Source organism: Colobus angolensis, unplaced genomic scaffold, assembly GCF_000951035.1.
Source record: "Colobus angolensis palliatus isolate OR3802 unplaced genomic scaffold, Cang.pa_1.0 Scaffold414, whole genome shotgun sequence".
NCBI lineage: Eukaryota > Metazoa > Chordata > Mammalia > Primates > Cercopithecidae > Colobus > Colobus angolensis.
In genome coordinates, this window is record NW_012117533.1 from 1,493,494 (window position 1) to 1,508,266 (window position 14,773).

General features: G+C 37.7%; 1 protein-coding gene across 2 annotated transcripts in view; it reads right to left on the minus strand.

Annotated features, from left to right (window-relative positions):
* The window catches only part of ZNF438 (zinc finger protein 438), a 177,644-nt gene that overhangs the window by 145,825 nt on the left and 17,046 nt on the right, over positions 1–14,773 (minus strand). The window contains exon 1 of one of the 2 annotated variants that reach the window (XM_011956346.1): positions 8,367–8,546. The exons of the other annotated variant lie outside the window; for it this stretch is intronic. The gene's annotated coding sequence lies outside the window, so the exon portion shown is untranslated. Of the gene's footprint in view, positions 1–8,366; positions 8,547–14,773 lie in introns of those variants that run through there. 2 annotated transcript variants of the gene reach the window in all.

The following is a 14,773-nucleotide window of genomic DNA, read 5'->3' on the forward strand; positions in this document are numbered from 1 at the left end:
GCAAGTCTACATCAAGATGATAACATAGAAATGCTGAGTTTCCAGCCTACTAGCCTATTTTGCAATTTTTACACTCAGGACTATTATCAACTCTTCCTTAAATATACAGCCTGCTGCTGTATTCTACACAGTTGCTTTGCCAACTCCCAAAATTCTGTGAGTCAATTCCTTAAAATAAACTCTGTATCTTTCTCTTGTTCTCTGTTTCTCTGGAGAACCCTGACTAATAATACACTACGTAAGGGAGATTAGAAAGTATTAACGAGCTCCACCAAAAGGAAGCTGCTCCCTGATAAGAGTAGAGAGAAAGGGTTTTATTTTAAGAAACATGCAAGTAAAGAAGAATTAACATTAACATTAACTTCTTTTAAAGAACAGAATCCCAGATTCTATGGCCACATCTTCCTATACCAAAATGATACATAACCCAGTAACCCTGACCCTTAGCTTTTAGAGAACAGGCACATATCTTACACCTCTTTGCATCCCCTTTCTAGAAGTGAGTATGAGACAGAGAAGATGCTTTAAATGGTTGCTCAATAAACTCAAGTCTCAGAAGACATCCCCAGTCCTAAATGCGATTAAGGGGGTGAGAATGTATGCAAAAATATGCATTTTAATGTTTTGAGTAATACTGTAGTGTTGTCATTCTGAGACTGTTGTGTGTACACTATAGGATAAAAATAAATGAATAATTGTGGAACTTTCCAGTTCTATAATCACTCATATCCTTGAAAGCAGAGGAAAGAGATACAGAAAGAAAATTTAAACACACTATCATCTCCACCATAGTCTCAAGTTTCAATTGGAAGCATCAATATAAATTTATGAAATACTTTTATTTTATCTTAAATATGTGCACATACTTCTGATTTCTGTCTACTGAAAGGGCTGAGAGAAAACATGATCACCCCTTAAACAGTAGGGCTTCTAAGAGAAATAGCTGAATCTAGGACTCAGGAGCTAACTTTAAGAGGCTTCCATTAGCCAAAGATGGAGTCATTTGAGCTTCAATGATGGTAATACTTGAAATGGATTAAACTAATACATTAAATTCTAAAAGTTCATAATAACATTCTTAAAAAACTGGTCACCTTTAAGAGATGATAGAGAACCAATTCATTATCTTAAACAATATATATCAAAGGGGAAAAATCAAGAATTTATGTTACCTTTCTTTTGTGAACTCTATCACTGGGTAACCAAGTAAGAGATAAGAACATGTATCTCTTTATAAAAATATTCCAATGAATAAATGAAAAAGAGTAAAAAGAATTAGAATATTACCATTTTTCACACCTTAATGAATGAACAGATACAAATAATACATATAAATGGCTGCTAGGATCACAAAAAAAGATGCAACCAAACACTGAAAGTAGGTTATCCAGATGAGCAGCCTCAGCCTCACTCAGATACTTGCCAGAAATACAAACCCTCAGGTCCGACCTCCAACCTCCTGAATCAGAAGGTTTGGGCATAGGACCCAGTAATCTGTGTTTTATTATAACAAGCCCACCAGGTGATTCAGAGGTATCCTCAACTTCATTAAAGTCTATGTACAGCAACAGAAAACAGACTGAGACATAAAACTGGTACCAAGATGTAGGACTTTTGCTATAATATCTGAAAATGAAGCAGCAGCTTTGGAACTGGGTAACGGGTAGAAGCTGGCAGACTATGGAGGAGCTGGATAGAAAAAACCCGTATTGCCATAAATGGAGCCTTAAGGGTGATTCTGGTGACGGTTCTGAAAACGACTAGAGAAATTCTGAATCTTCTTTTTTTTTTTTTTTCTGAGACAGAGCCTTACTCTGTCACCCAGGTTGGAGTGCAATGGCACAATCTCAGCTCACTGCAACTTCCGCCTTGCAGGTTCAAGCGATTCTCCTGCCTCGGCCTCCCAAGTAACTGGGATTACAGGCATGCACCACCAAACCCCGCTAATTTTTGTATTTTTAGTCTGTAGAGATGTGGTTTCAAAATGTTGGCCAGGCTGGTCTCAAACACCAAACCTCAGGTGATCTGCCTGCCTCGGCCTCCCACAGTGCGGGGATTACAGGTGTGAGCTACTGCGCCCAGCTTGAATCTTCTTAGAGATTACTTAAGTGCTCATGACCAGAATGTTAACAGAAATATGTAAAGTTCATTCTGAAGAGGCCTCAGATGGAAATGAGGAGCAAGGTACTAGAACTTGGACTAAAGGCCATACTTGTCACAAAGCAGCAAACAGCCTGACATACCTCGAGGCTATGTCCATGCCCTAGGGGTTTGTGGAATGCTGGACTTGAGAGTGATGAACTAGCATATGGGGTGGAAGAAATTTCTAGCAGCAAAACACTCAAGACACAGGTGAGATTTGGGAGCAAAGGGATGACAAAGACAGAATTTATAATCAAATGAAAAGCAAAGTGGAAAGATTTGCAAAACTCTCCTCAGGCTGGCCATGTAGAATTTAAAAAGCTTGTTTAGGAAAGGAAACCAAGAATGAGGCCTAGGAACCATTTGCTAACGAGATTCATATTGATACAAGGGACCAAGAGACTATTTATCAGGACAATTAGAGAAAGACTCCAAAAGGCATTTCACACACCTTCGAAGCTGCTCCTCCCATCAGAGGCCCAGAGGCCTAGGCGTGCAGAATGATTCTGTGGGAGCCCATGGCATCCATGGCATTCTGCACAGCCCACTGTCCAGGACTGCCTCAGGACTCTGCTCCCTGCTCCCCAGAGCAAGGCTCTGTGGTTGCCCCAGCCATGACCCAAGTAGCAGCAGGTGTGGCTCAACTCACCACTATGGAAGGCACAAGCTATAAATTTTGGTGGCATCCACAAGGTGCTAATTCTGCAGGTGTACAGAATGTAAGAGATGTGGGGTTATGGTAGTTTCACCTAGATTTCAAAGGATATACCAAAAAGACTGGTGCCCTGGCACAGACTTGTCATAAGAGTGGATCCATTGCTGAGAGCCCCCCATAGGGCAATGCCTAGTACAGCCAGAAGCAAGGCCATGGCAGAGTCCCCACTAAAGTAATGCCTAATGGAGCTGTGGGAGCAGGAATGCTGCTGAGACCTCAGAATTATAGCATCAGCATGCAGGTCCAACCTGCGAAAGCCACAGGCACCCAACTGTAACTTACAAGGGCTGACATATGGATTGAGCATAGTAAAGCCATGGGGGTGGAGTCACTTGAGGCTTTCAGGCCCAACCCTGCACCCGTGTGCCCAGGAAGCAGGACATGGAGTCAAAGGAGATTATTCTTCAGCTGTAAGATGTAACGTTGTTTTCCTTGTTGGGTTTTCATTTTACATGGGACCTGTTAGTCCTTAATTTTTTCCTGGTGCTCCCTTTTGGAATGGCAATGTCTGTCCTATGCCTGCTCCACCACTATATTTTGGAAGTCGGTAACTTGTTTGATTTAATAGGCTCACAGCTGAAAAGAATCTGCCTCAAGGCAAATTACACCATATGTCTCACTCAAATCTGATTTACATGAGACTTGGAACTTTGGGCTTTTGAGTGCATGATAGAATGAATGAAGACTCTGGAGCTACTGGGATGGAATGAATGTATTTTTAAACACCAGAAGGACATAAATTTTGGGGGCCCAGGGTGGAATGCTGTGGTTTAAATGTGTTCTCCAAAGGTTCACTGTATTGGAAACTTGGTCCTGAATGCAGAAGTATTGAGAAGTAGTACTTTTAAGAGGTAACTGGGTCATGAGGGCTCTGCTCTCATGAATGGATTAGTAGACGAATAAGTTACTGGATTGATGGGTTATCAAGCAGGTAGGTTAGCTATCACAAGAATGCATCTGTTATAAAATCCAGTTTGGTTCTTACTCATGTGCCCTCTCAGCATGTGATGCTCTGTGCCACCTTGGGACTCTGTAGAGAATTCCCACTAGCAAGAAGGTCCTCACCAGAGGCTCGCACCATGCTCTTGGACTTCTTAGCTTCCAGAACCATAAAAAATAAATTTCTTTTCCTTATAAATTAACTAGTCTTTGGTATTCTGTTACAGTAACAGAAAATGGACTAAAATAGATGCCATTAGGAGAAAAAACAGGGAGAAATATTTAAAGAATAATAAGGCTAGGCATGGTGGCTCATATCTGTAACTCTAGCACCTTGGAAGGCCGAGGTGGGAGGATTGCTTCAGCCAAGGAATTCAATACCAGCCTGGGAAACATGTTGAGACCCTGTCTCTATAAAAAATATTAAAGATTAACCAGGTAGGGTGAAACACACCTGTAGTTTCAGCTACACTGTGGGCTTAAGCTGAGTTGGGAGGACTGCTTAAGCCCACAGTGAGGTGGAGCCTGCAGTGAGCTAAGGTCATGCCACTATACTCCAGCCTGGGTGACAGAGTGAGACCCTGTCTCAGAGAGAGGGAAAAAAAAAAGAATGAAAGAAAAAGAATAAAAAATACATAAATAATGGTTGAAATCTTTCCAAATTTGATAAAAGAAAAAGAAATATTAATCTACACATCTCCCAAGGAGCTCAACAAATTCTAAATAGGATAAATACAAAAAGATATACTTCCAGACACATTATAGGCAAAATCTTGAGAGCCAAAGACAAGGAGAAAATCTTGAAAGCAGCAAGAGCAAAATGACCAGACAAGCACAAAGGAGTCCCCAATAAGATTAACAACTGACTTCTCATTAGAAACAAGCGAGGGCAGAAAGCAATGGAATTAAATATTCAAAGTGCTAAAGTAAAATATTGTGAATTATGACTCTAATATCTAGCAACACTGTATTTTTAAATAAAGGTGAAATTAAGGCATCCCCAGGAAAATAAAAACAGAGAATTTGTTGCTAGAATATCTGTTTTACAAGAAATATTAAAGGAAATTCTTCAGGCTAAAAGCAAGTAACACCAAACAGTAATTGGAAGCCCCAAAAAACAAAGCGTGCCAGTAAAGGAAATTACGTACATAATTGCAAAAGACACTGTAATTGCATAATTCTTCCCCTTTCTTCTCTTAACTGATTTAAAGAATAATTCAATAAAACACTGTAGCTATAATTTTATTATTGGGCTAACAACATTCACTGTTACATATTTAGACAATAACAGTACAAATGAAGCAGATGAGAACAGAGTTCTATGGGAGTAAGAAAATGACCCCAGAGCTAACTCAAATATGCAGAAATATGTAAAGAAAATGAAAAATAGAGAGGTCAATACAACTAACTATAAATATGTACTTGCTCTCCCTTGTCTCAGCTTCTTCAAAAGACATAAAGTAAAAATTACAACAGTGTATTGTTGGGTTTGACATAATAGGTACATCAATAATAGCACAAAAAAGTTGGGGAGGGAAATGGAGCTAATAGAGGAAGTCTATTTTGCTGAAAGTAAGTATAAATCAGAAGTGAAATTCTTATAAATTAAGATGTACACTGTAAACCCCGGAGCAACCACTAATAATTCAAAATATATGTTTTAAAAAGTAGCAAAGGAATTAAAACATCACACTACAATATATCTACTTAATCCAAAAGAAGGCAAGAAAGGAAAGAACAAAAAAGACTTGAGACCTACGGAAAACAAAATTCATAACTGCATACAAAAATCCAACTATGTCAGTAATTACATTAAATGTGAACAGATTAAGCAATCTAATCAAAAGAAAGATTATCAGGCTGTATTTTTTTAAAAGAAAAAGAACAATGATCCCAACTATATAAAATCTATATAAAACACATTTTAGATTCAATCATACAAATAGGTTGAAAGTAAAAGCTATACCATACAAACAGTAAACATAAAAGAATCAGGCAAAATAGATTTTAAAACAAGAATATATTAATAGAAATAAAGAGAAACACTTCATAATGACAGAAGGGTCAATCCATCAGGAAAATATAACAATTAGAAGCATATATGCACCTAACAACAGAAGGAAGAAAAGACAGAGTTGAAGGGATACACAACTCAAAAATAATAATTGGAGACTAACCCTCTTTCAATACTAGATAAAACCACCAGGAAGAAAATCAACAAGAACACAAAAGATTTGAACAACACAGTAAGACAACTAGCCCTACAGACGACTATATAACACGCCACCCAACAAGGCAATATGCATTCTTCATTGCATATGAAACATTTTCCAAAAGAGATCACATGCTAGGCCATAAACAACCTTCAATAATTTACAGAGATTAATCACACAAAGAATATTCTCTGAAACAATGGAATGCAATTATAATACAATCAGTAACAGAAGGAATTTTAGGAAATTCACAAAGATGGGCGGGGGAACCACACTCCTAAATAACCAATAGGTCAAAGAAATCAGAGAGAAAATTAGAAAATACGTTGAGATTAGTGAAAACTAAAACACAACATACCAAAATTTATTGGATACAGCTAAAGAAAATAGTACTCAGAAAGAAATTTGTAGCTATAAAAGCCTATATTAAAAAAGAAAGATCTCAAGTGGATAATCTAATCTTCCACCTTAAGAAGACAGAACCTACAAAAAGAAAAGCAAACTAAACCTAAGCAAGCAGATGGAAGGAAATAATAAAGAATAATGTGCAAACAAATGAAACGGAGAATAGAAAATCCAGAAAACAAAAGACACTGGCAAAGGATTTGGGAATCAAGTGGTCATTGTTGTTGACAGAAAAGGAAGGTTTCCTATTAGAAAGAACAAAATCCAGATTGCAAGGAATTAAAGGAATAAATGGGAGGGGAAAAAATGAAGGCAGCATATGTAGACTCTTCTTTCAATAAGCTTGAAGAAAAAGAATGAGAAGACTGAAAATGAAGGCAAGAAGAAATGATTAACAAAGTCTTCTAGGAGGCAGAAAGGAATTAAGAGTCTAGGCAAATAAATTGGCCTTGGAAGGTATGACAGACCTAGAGGTTGCCTACTCAGTCTTCCCTTCTTTGTGGATAACAAAATCTTATTTATTTTTTTATTTTTTTATTTTTTTTTTACCTTGGGAAGAGTGGAGGGCCATGAATCTAGACTAGTCTAAGCCAAACATAGGACTTCTGTACCCCTCACCACTGACTGGCTTAGAAACAGTATAGGATGCAGTTTTGGCTAGTGAGGTCATGTTTTCTAGGAGGCTTCTAAGAAAGTTTTCTGCATTTCTGAAAAAGACATAAGAGAGACACCTTTTCTTACAGTCATGGATGCTTTGATATGAGTATGTCATTCTTGGAGTTAAAGCTGCCATCTTGAGATGAGGAGGGGAAAAGTCTGAAGACAAAAGTCAACTGATGCAGGATGGTAGAATGAAAAGACAGAGCCAGAGAGTCTGATGATAATGGTTAGCTGCTATATGAGCCAACTAAAAAACCATCTTTCTTCCAGATTTCTAGTTATATGAGATAATAAAATGCAGTTATTATATATGATACTTTCAGCTGGGTCTCTGTCACTTACCAGCTGAAAGTATTCTAATTGATATAGAAGGAAAGATACTTTCACAAGATAGATGTAGATGAAATTAACTTTGCATATTGGAGATAAGGGAATTGGAGAGTTTCAGCCTAAAGTTTCATTTATTAAAGAAAGTGAAACTCATATAGATCAATTTTACAAAGGGAGTGGCCTTAACATTTGCTGTTTCCTGCTTTAAAATATCAAGTATTACTAATGATAACAATAGCTAGTAATGAAGATGATTATGACGATAAGCTCATGGTTATTAAAGTATTTTTAAAGCTGGGTATTTTATCCTTTATTGTTTACCTTCTACATTCTATTTGACTTCAATAGTGAAAACATACCAATCTCTTCTACTTTCTGTTTATAACAATTTTCATGGTAGTTTAATTTTTCATACTTTCATCGTATATAACACAGTATACCACAATATAATTTACAGAGGGAATCCTTAACTTTGAAGAACAAACACTCTGAAAACTAAACAATTTATAAAAAGATTTCTCTATTTCCATACACTTTCTGAATCTGGTCAAGAAAATAAAACAACATTTCAACTGCATCTGTGCAATGATAGCTTGATTCATATCAGAAGATGGAAAATCAACACTGTAGCCACATAGATACATAACAGACAAAGCACACTTTTAGCAGAAATAACAAAAAGCAATAGAATTGTGCTCTTATCCAAGCGGTTCCCAAATGGAAAAACAAAACTGAAAGTTAAATTATAAGACAGCTTTTGAAGCACAAAACATTCTTCCTACAGAAACATTACTATGAGTCATGTCATTAGTAGGCCTGTCTATAAAAGCCATATGCTTGTAAAACCATATGCATAAGACTGTTGTTTGAACTATACCAAAGCAGGATAATAGTTTTTCCCTGGGAAAATACATCATTTTCTCCCTCTTCTCTCTACTAAGTCCCAGAGGAGTGGGCCTCACCAGGGGCTCTGTCCACCTCTGGAGCTCAGCAGTCATCCCCCTCACTCTGCACACTCCATGGTCAGCCACACTGAACTTCTCCAAACTGCAGGGCCTCTCCCCTCCAAGTCATTACTGTTACAACCTTCCCTTCTTCTTCCTGTAGGTCACCTCTACTCAGCCTTCTGGTCTCAGCTTAATGCTACTTCCTCAGGTAGGCCATCCCTTGTCTCCACACTGAGTCATGTGTTCCTGATGTGTGTGCTCTCGCATCACACTATACTTTCCTAACGCAGCATTTGTCAATCTCCCCGATAAGCTCCACTGTTTCAGGGATTCATTTCATTTGCTATTAATGTTAAGGTCAGAAGACTGCCTGGCATTTTGAAGATTCTTTACACATATTTATTTATATGAATTATTTCTCATAAGATACTTTAATGCATTTTTAACTTGATCTACAGTCATTACAAAGGAAAAGAGGGATTTTCCAAAGAAGACTTCTCCTTCCCTCAATTTACACCTAGAGATTGTTCATAGGGAGGAAGCTACCTATCCAATTTCTTTCCCATTGCTGATTTATAGTCACTTAAATGGACATTAAAATTTTAGCAAATAGATGTATTTTCTTTATTTTTCTTTTTAGAAGATGAGGCCTTTGAATGATGAAGCAATAGGTATATTTTCTAATATTAACTTTATCTCTTTTTTGTAGGTAATGTCACTCATTCTCATGACTTTTACTGTCAGCAACGAAATGCTTATTCCCAAATCTGTATCTCTATGCTTGATTTTTCTCTCAAGCTTAGAATCCAAACTTTTAGCTGTCTACAATTTTTATATCCAAATGTCCCATAAAAACTTCACCCCATTCCCCCACCCAATCTTTCTTTTCTGTGGTATTCCCCACTTCAGATATTTCAGATAATGACATCACCATCTAGTCAGTGGAGTCTCACATCCACGTTATCTCGTCCTTGTTAATTATTCACTGGACCATGGCCCCACAGTGGTGGCAACACTTGGGAGCAGAATCTGAGGCCCGACCACAGACCTACTGAATCAAAATCTACCTTTTAACAAAATCCCTAGAGAATTCATATGCACATTAAAATATGAGAAACACTGATATATAATTCCTTTTTCTCTCTACCCCCATAAAACTCTGATACCAAGTCTATATAGGCAAATATATTCCCTCCCATCCATTTCTGTTATCACGGCCCTGATTAAGCCATCACTTCCTGTGGTGATGTGGACACTGAAATGCCTTCTTAGCTGACCTCATTCCTGCAGCCCACTGTTAACCCAGACTTTTAGAAGGGACACTCTGATGTACAGCTATGAGAGGACATATGGTTGGCTGGCCAGTACTGTGCATAATGTAAAGTATGTCCTATCTATGTTGCAATTTAAAATCTGGGGATGCTCCAAAATTGTCACATAGAAAAGCATGCAAAAAAAAAGAAAAAAAAGATTAACTTTTCTTGTGTCTCCTTGTTATAATCACTGATCTCAATTTTCTTTCCAAATACAAACCTAACCATGTCATATCCCTCTCCAAAATCTTTTAGTGGCTTCTGAACACATCATGTATTTCTACACTTCTACCTTTCTGTTCATGCTTTTCCCTTTTCTCCTATCCACCTTGCAAAAATTTTGCCCATCTTCTGAAGTTCTGCTCAAGAGTTATCTCACCGGAGAACAGTCATCTCATCTCACCAGCCCTCTAAGAAATAACTGCTTCTCCATTCCCTCTACAACTCACTGCACTCTGTTCAACACACGATTATGGCACTCATCTCGCTGTATGAAAGGCCCATGGATGTCTGTCTTTGCTGTCAGACAAGGACTTCCTCAAAGGAATTCTGTATTTCAGTCACTGGTAGATAGTAGATACTCAAAAAATGTTTTAAAAAATCAATTACCATTTATATTTGACATTATTAAAAGCTGTAGAACTTATCATTGATAACGTGAATATATTTATAAACTCTACAATACTAAGTACCATATCTCTCAAGTTATATGCACCCAGGCACAGTAAAAGTTCAAACATGCTTGGGGACCTAATTCAGCCACATAAATGCAGCTATCCTTAAAAGCCCACATTCTGGGGAGGCCCACCCTATTTCCTGAGAGTTCAATCAGATAACTGAACAGGGCACACAGAGGTTAATTTCTGATGAGAAGAGAGGGAGGTCAAGTCTGCCAACTGATTTTAAAAATTATATATTGTATCATAAAGATTGTAACAAAGAAATAAAAGTTTGTTATCTATAACGTTAAAATATTTAAAAATTCATTTTCTGCACATTACCTTTCAAAAGCAGTTGAAATTACACTAAACATATCATTCTGTATTTGGTTACAAAATTTTGCCATAAGTTACACTTATAATTACACTTTAGTGATCATGTTATTCCATCACCCTAACATATTATAGTTTATTAAAACATTTACCAAAGTCCAATAATTTAGTTCAATAGTTATTGAATAATTATTTATATGCCAGACCCTGATACAGGGCCTGACCAGCCCTAACCTCAAGAACTCCCCAGCCAAGTGGTAGGGACTGATTCATACACCCATGACTGCAGTGCAGTACCGAATGCAAACCAGAGTGCTCACTGGCAGGGCTGACTCAGAAGGGATGCCCCCAGGATCTGACTGCTGCTCTCAAGAGATAGAAAGTCAACAGGAAGAACAGGGGAAGGACCCATAAAGATGAGACATAAGAATTTCAAATGGCACAGCATGTTCAGGGAAAGGCAGTGGCTGGGAGTAGCACAAGAAACACATTAGAGTGAATAGGTCCACTTCCTTAAAGCCTCTCCAGAATTGGAAGTTATTTTAATTTTCAGTACTTTTGAGAGAATGGAAGAGGTAACTCAAGGTTAACTTAAAAGGCATTTCTTTGATTACCAGTGATGGTAAACATAATTCCACCTTTTTATTAATCATTAACTGCTAAAATACTTTGTTTACTTATGTATTAAAACTTATTCATTAGGTTTGAGAGAACTTCCTCTTCAGATATTATAGATGTTCACCCTTAGTCACATTTGATACAAACATTTCCTCCAGTTGTGTTGTGTTATTTTTTTCGTTGTAAATAAACCTTACATTTTGTATGTTCAAAACTATTAGATCTTTTCCTTGGTGAGTATTCCCTCTAACACTGAGTCATGAATCCTTCACAAATCTGATGAATATTGTTCTATTCTCTACTACTTTTCAAAAATACGATTAAAAAATATTTAGCTCTTTATACTAGTTAGACCTGATTATAAAAACAAAAACAAACAAACAAAAAAAACATGATGTGCATAAACATTCACATACAAGCCAATATCCTCCCTCTTCCAATCTTACTCCCACTCCCTTTGCTAAGATGGCTAGGGAATTCCTTTTCATACAAACTCTCGATTCATTTTCATTCAGGCTCCCTTACATAGCAATGCTGGGAAGAGAGCAGCGAGAGCATGTGTCCTTTGCAGTTATCTTTAGAGATGGCCCTGAAATGTCTACAACCTCTACGAAAGAATTACAAATTAGTATTTTAAGGTACATAACATGAACAGAAAACATTTATGGGATGTATCAGCAATAAACATCAATGCTAATTTAAAGTACCAGTGGATACCTTCTAAGTCCCCAAACAAGTAATGCAGTTTTTCTTTAAGGGCCTGGAATGTATAGCCTTTTGACTAACTTCATATTACAGAAGGCAGTTTTCAAATTAGCATAGGGGGCTCAGTCCAGTGGTATACAGTTGAACATGTCTGACTCCCATGGGGAGTCTGGAAATGTGGAGAGGCATTTTTTAGATGTCACAATGAGAGAGCACACTATTATGAGTCTTGCGACATGTAGGGCAATCTTGTACAACAAAAACCTGTCCTATCCCAAATGCCAATAGCCACCTCACTTCAGCTAAGGGCCTTCTAGCCCAAGATGATGTGCTTCCTATATTTAATGAAGGAAACACTCCTGATTTCCAATTGTTCTATCTACCCTGCCACCCAGTACATGTTTTACCAAGGGAGGACCAGCTCCAAGTAAGATTGTGACGTAGAATAGGCAATACTGGATGTCTTGCTTACTCCTCCTATTGGGTCCTTTGTTTTAAAACCCTGTTGTGGCCTGAATCCCTTCAAGTAACATCCCAGGAAGTTCTAGCTTGGAGGAACCCAGGAACTTGGCTACTGTCCTTTCATTCTGATCCACCAAAACCTGTTCCCTGCAAGTTCTTAGAAAACATCTGAAAAACAAAGCATACTCTGATACTAACTTCATGAAGGTACAAGTGCATTCTTCTTCTCAGAAATATTTGTGTTTAAGCACTAAACCAGAGATGCCACTCCTTACCATATGCCCTACTGCCATCCTTGTGCAAGCTACTACCATTTTTCACTGTGATTACCACAGTAGCCTCTTAACTGGTCTTCCTGCTTTGTCTTCCAAGTCATAGTCTATGCTCAAGAAAGAGCTAACCTAAGTGAGATCATGTCATTTCTTGGCTCAAAACTCTCTAGTGGCTCCTTAGTTTACTCCAAAAAAAAGCCTCCAATGTCTTTTATTGGTACCTCCAATGCAAGGTCATAAATAATCTAAAATCTGAAAATCTAGGGGGAGAGCATATACGGGAGAAAAAACAAGAGTCCATTTTGGTCACGTTAAATTTTCAATGCCTAGGAGATATTCAACTAGAGATGTCAGAAAGCTGTTATCCCCAGATCCTCAGAAGAGAGCTTCAGGCTAGATAAGTAGTTCTCAACAGGTGGTGATTTTATGTACCCCGGAGACATTTGGCAATATCTGGAGACACTTTGATTGTCACAATAAGGGTAGAGGGAACTCTATTGGCAGTTACAGTGTAGAAGCCAGAGATGCTGCTAAGCATCCTACAATCCACGAGACATCCCCCGACACTGAAAAAATTTTCCAGCCCAAAATGTCAATAGTGCTAAAGATGACAAACTCTGGGCTAGAGTTAATATGAAAGACTTACATAAAAAGATATTTAACCAAAAGTACAAGATGAAAAACAAGGGAACTAAACCTCTCCTCTTTTAGATGTCAGGTAACACAGATGACAGAAAATGGTCAACTAGAATGGGAGAAGGAAAACCAGGGAAGGGTTTGTGTCATAGGCCAAGAGACAAGTGTTTCCAAAAGGAAGCAATGGTCAATTGTGGTCAACTGTGTGGAAAACTGCTAAGACGTCAAATAACCTGATAGGGAGTTAAAAGGTTTGAGAAGAACGAAGGTAGTATGCTGTGGGGAGTGAGGGAGTGAGATAATAGACATGTCGGAAGACTGCTGGACAATTTTAAGGCTGCTGAGTATAACATTAAAGTGAAAAAACTGGCAGGTAGTTGAGCTTATTCAGTTCCGAGATTGGAGAGACCAAAGAGGTACAAAAGAATTGAAAGAATTTGCTGGAAAATAATTTGAATCAAAGCATCTAGGCTGGATAAGGAAGGAACTGGTAACAGAAAGGAAGTGATAAGTAGAAATCTGGGAAGGGCGCTGGAAGTCATGATGAGTCATAAATACTTTTCCCACATCAATAAATATATTTCCTATATGCTTTTAACTGTTTCATAATAACATAGCCTATTGCTTGATATTATTAAGCAAATGTGATTATCACTTTAATAAGTTACAAGAGATAAGTGTTGGTGATGGTGTAAAAAAGAGAAACCTCATACACTGTTGGTGGGAATGCAAATCAGTGCGGCCATTGTGAAAAACTGTACAGGGGCTCCTAAGGAAATTAAACATACAACTACCATATGACTCAGCAATTCCTCCAGTGGGTAGATATCCAAAGGAAATGAAATCACCATCTCATAAAGATACCTGCACTCCCATGTTCACTGTAGCATTAGCCAAGATTTAGAAACAATAGCCAAGATATTGAAACAACCAAAGTATCTGTCAACAGATGAATGAACCGTGAGGTATGTGTGTACATATGTGCATGTGTGTATATATATATGTACGTGCACATACATAAATGGAATATTATTCCACCTTAAAAAGGAGATTCTGCCATTTGCTACCACATGGATGAACATGGAAGACATTATGCAAAGTGAAATAGGCAAGACACAGAAAATGCATGACCTCACTTATATGAGGAATCTTTAAAAAAAAGAGAAAGAAAGTTGAATACTCAGAGAATAAAATGGTGGTAAGCAGGGGCAGGCAGGGGAGAAAATGGGAAGATGTAGCTCAAAGGATACAAAGCTGCAGATACACAGGGTAAAGGGGTCTCAATGTCTAACGTACAACATGAGGACTACAGTTAATACTGTATTGTATTTGAGATTTTTGCTAAAAGAGATTTTAAGTGTTCCTGCCACTAAAAAGGGTAACTATGTGAGATGACTGATGTTAATTTGGTTGACTGTAGTATC